The following is a 4951-nucleotide window of genomic DNA, read 5'->3' as shown; positions in this document are numbered from 1 at the left end:
AAAAGTTAAAAATTGTAAACACTTGACGCTGCTAGACCACGGTATAACATAGGGCTAAAAATATAAATGTAAAATAAGAAAAATGAGATTTTTCCATAACAGTAAAAGTATCCAGCGTAAGTAGATATATTGGGTGTGGAAAAAAGTTCGTGGCGTTTTTCTCGCTAGATGGCATTAAATGCTCGGCAACTAATCGCATCGGCAATACTAGACGGGCGTTTAAAAAAATGACATTTTAACCTTTGTTTTGAGCCGAAAAAAATTGAAATCGGTGAAGTGAATCAAAAGTTACTTTATTTTGAAAATGGAAATAAATAAGGAAAAAATTCGCTACATTTTGCAGTATCACTACGATAAAGGCAAGAATGTTGCACAGACTTGTGAAAAAATTTGTGCTATTTACGGTGAAGATACTCTATCAAAATCAGTAGCACGGAAATGGTTCGCTCGCTTTCGTGCTGGAAATTTCGATGTGAAAGATGAACCTCGCTCCGGTCGATCAATCACTAAAAAGTCCGATGACTGGTAAAAGTCGAACGTGATAAGCATGTGAGCACTGTGGAGATTGTCAGGGAACTAGACATCGATCACAAAACAGTTTTAAATCATTTATACAAAGCTGAATACAAAAAGAAGCTTGATGTTTGAGTTCCTCATAAGTTGAGTGTTAGGAATATGATGGACCGAATTAACATTTGTAATACGCTATTAAAACGGAATGAAATTGAGTCATTTCTGAAGAGAATGATAACTGGTGATGAAAAATGGATCACCTACGACAATCCAACTAGAAAAAGATCGTGGATAAAGAAAGGAGAGAAGGCGCAAGCAATCTCAAAACCTGGATTGACGAGGAAGAAGATGATGTTGTGTGTGTGTGGTGGGACTGGAAGGGAATCGTTCACTATGAGCTATTATCGTTCAATTAAACAATTAATTCCGAACTCTACTGTGAACAACTACAGAGATTACAACAAGCAATTGAGAGGAAGCGGCCAGAATTAATCAATAGGAGAAGTGTCGTCTTCCATCATGACAACGCTCGACCACACACATCTTTGATAACTCGGCAAAAATTGCGAGAGCTTGGCTGGGAAGTTTTAATGCACCGTATAGTTCTGACATAGCACCCTCAGACTATCATTTGTTTAGGTCTCTGCAGAATTCTCTTAATGGTGTAAAGCTAGCTTCAAAAAAGGCCTGTGAAAATCACTTGAGTTTTTCGATCAGAAACCACAGAAGTTCTTCGCGATGAAATTATGGCTCTGCCCCAAAAATGGCAAAATATTATAGAAAATAATGGAGCATATTTGGTTTAAATAAATTGATTTTAATACTCTCAGAAAAACACTAATACTAAAAAATCGCCACGAACTTTTTCCCACATCCAATAATATATAGATAAATATATAGGTAGATAGTATATATAAGTTTAAGATAAATTTATAAGACTTATGTTATAAAAACTTATTGTTATAAGAAAAAAAGAAAAAAACAGTAAACTCTATTTTTATTTATTGTAACATTCAGATTAAGTTCATTATTACATTAAAATTGTAATAATCATTTATTATTTATTTTTTTAACTGCTATTATAATTTTTTAATTGCTTTTATAGTTTTTATTATTTGCTCTAGCAGCACCAAGTATTTACTTCTTTTATTTTTTGTAATAACACTTGAATGGACAAGGTCCGCAATTACAGATTGTATTTTTTACTTAATTTGATATTTGGGATTTGGCGCCAATTCTTGACATCAAATCTTTTATAGAAATAACATTTATCGTTAAAGTTATTTATTAATTTGGTATCCGAATTATATGGAATTTAACTTGGCACCAATTGACAGCAAATCTTTTATACGAATGATACATATTATTAAAATAAAGTAAATAACAAAGGATAGTACTGTTTGTGTCTTACTTTCTAATTTGATAGAATTTAACTTGATTAGTTAAGACTATAGCATCTGGGTTTTAATTTTTCATTTGATATATTAATTTTTTTTTGAAGAATAATAATTTTGGACAGAGAATTAAAATGTCATTACTTGGATTGAAATAAGAAGACCTTCAAAAAAAATATTCTTGAAGAAAAATTAGAACTACTATTAATTGGGTTGGATATTTAGGTCTTATTAGAGAAATATGTATTCTTAGCGTCTTCTTTACTTTTTTTAGGAAAGTAAGTAGGTTTAATATCATATTTTGTATTGAATATCTTCATAAACAATTTATTAGGTGTACAACTTTGCTTCCGCTGTTTTTTTTCCGAAATTCGCTTTATTAAAAAACTGGTTATACATTTATGATTCAAAGTATTGTCCATCGTTGGCCACTACTTTTTCCCATCTTTCGGGTAGCGTACGAATCCCGCGTCGAAAAAACTGGTCATCTTTTGAGGCTATCTACGAATCGATCCAATTTTTTACTTCTTCATAAGACCGGAAGTGCTGGTCAGCCAGGCCGTGTGCCATTGATCGAAACAAGTGATAGTCAGAGGGAGCAACGTCTGGAGAATACGGCGGGTGGGGTAGGACTTCCCATTTCAACGTTTCCAAGTATGTCTTGACCACTTTCGCAACATGGAGTCGAGCATTGTCATGCTGCAAAATCACTTTATGGTGTCTCTCGTTGTATTGCGGCCGTTTATCTTTCAATGCTCGGTTCAAACGCATCAATTGCGTTCGATACCGATCGCCTGTGTTTTGTTTCAATCGGTTTTAACAGTTCATAATACACTATGCCGAGCTGGTCCTACCAAATACAGAACATGACCTTGGAGCCGTGAATATTCGGTTTGGCCGTCAACGTGGAAGCATGGCCGGGAACTCCCCATGATTTTCTGCGCTTGGGATTATCGTAATGAACCCATTTTTCGTCCCCAGTCACAATGCGATGCAGAAATCCCTTCCGTCTTTGCCTTTCAAGCAGCTGTTCATAAGCAAACAAACGCCGTTCAACATCTCTCGGCTTCAATTCGTACGGCACCCAATTTCCTTGCTTCTGAATCATTCCCATGGCTTTGAGGCGTTTTGAAATGACTTGTTGAGTCACTCCCAATGATTGTGCCAATTCTTCTTGATTTTGACACGAGCATTGCTCAAGTAATGCCTCCAATTCTGCATCTTCGAAAACCTTCTCTCTTCCACCGCTATGCTGACGTCTTCGACGTCAAAATCACCGTTCTTCAAGCGTTGAAACCACTCACGACACGTTCTTTCACTAATAGCGGCCTCACCATAAGTATTTGAGAGCATTCGATGAGCCTCAGCCGCAGATTTCTTCATATTGAAGCAAAAAATTAAAACCTCCCGCAAATGACGAGAATTTGGCTCGTAAACTGACATTTTCAATCGAGAATAACTTTATGATGCAGACACAAATCGACTAATGTTTCTATGGGGTTATATTGACAGATGCCCAAGTTTATTGTATGATCTATTTATTTCGACCATCACTTACCGCTAAAGCCATCTATAGGAAAACGGCGGAAGCAAAGTTGTAGTTTTCATGTGTTTTTACGATAATTGGAGAAGACTAAAATTAACTCCTATTTAGTCTTTTCCTTTGTGAAATAATTTTTATATAATAAGCTTTAAAGAAGAATTAAAGATATTGTTACGTCCAAACTCCGCATGTATGAAGCTGAGGGGGTGAACGCAACAGGAATCGAATTATTAGACTGATTTGGTCGTGTCCAGATTCCGAACTGCAAGGGAACTGTGGGAAAGGACCGACGCGGAAATCGAGAGACATTTCGCTTCATCCGATCGAGGCTCCTAATGAACCGGAAGGGGGGGGGGTCGAATGGAGGATGAAGTACAAACTCATGCTCCGCTAAACGGACACACGGATCGGATGTACTTTTAATTTAAAAGGCCCAAATTGGGTCAGTGTGCCGCGAGGGCGCTTTTTAACGCCAGTATGTCTGTATGTCCTGGCTTTCGATCATGGAACTTAATCCAAATGATCGGGGAGAGGACGAAGCGCAACCGCGGAATAGCTTACAAGAATAGGTTTTTCAAATTAACAAACGAGGGTTAGATTTAATAGCATTATAATAAAAGAAATATTTAGGAATACATTTTTCTTAAATAAAATACAAAATTTTTCTTTGGTTCTTTATTTTGAAATATATTACCATACGGATGTGTATGTGGGAGTGTGTGTGTGTGTGTGTGTGTGTGTGTGTGTGTGTGTGTGTATGTGTGGTGTGTAGTGTGTGTGTGGAAAAAGAGTTGTGTGTAATACTGGCATTATTTTGATTACGGAGAATTTAAAAAGAAAGGGGAAAATTAAATTTATGTGAACTTATATGATTGGAGGGAAAAAGGACCAATGAGAATGAGGGATGGTATGGGGACTGAAAAAAGCAAATGGATCCAGCAACCATGCTGGCTACCATCCAATCGTTAATGAAAGAAATAAAGTAGGACATGTATTCCAACAATTGATGGGCGTTATGAAAGAGAAGAGGAAGGTGACTAGCGGGAGAATAAGCGTCAGGTTGAACAGGAGAAATTGAGGGGGCGGTTGCGAGACAGGAAATTCCTCAATTTCCTGTCTCGCAACCGCCCCCTCAATGGGGATAGTGATATCGGATGTAAAACAGGGGGACTGGACGGGAAGAGATCATCGAAGAAGTCTAGATTCTAGACAGGGAAGTAAGAAATTTCTAATAACGATGATAGAGTCGAGGCTGGAGACTGAAAGACCGAAGTTTGTTCTTGGGCCGATGCCTGAATTAGCGGAGATTGTTCTCGAGAGTTTTCCGACTGTTCGTGTCCGCGAGTTAGAGCGGACATAGACAATGAATCGGCGCACATTGTTAGTCCCCGCTAAGTGATGAGGGGTGGAAGAACGCACTAAAAATTTAATCGTCTTTAAAGAGGGAGTACACAAGAAGAAGAAGGACCACCTAGTGTTCTGCAGCGAAATCAAAGACTTA

This window comes from Atta colombica, unplaced genomic scaffold (assembly GCF_001594045.1).
Source record: "Atta colombica isolate Treedump-2 unplaced genomic scaffold, Acol1.0 scaffold94, whole genome shotgun sequence".
Classification (NCBI taxonomy): domain Eukaryota; kingdom Metazoa; phylum Arthropoda; class Insecta; order Hymenoptera; family Formicidae; genus Atta; species Atta colombica.
This window is presented reverse-complemented; position numbering follows the sequence as displayed.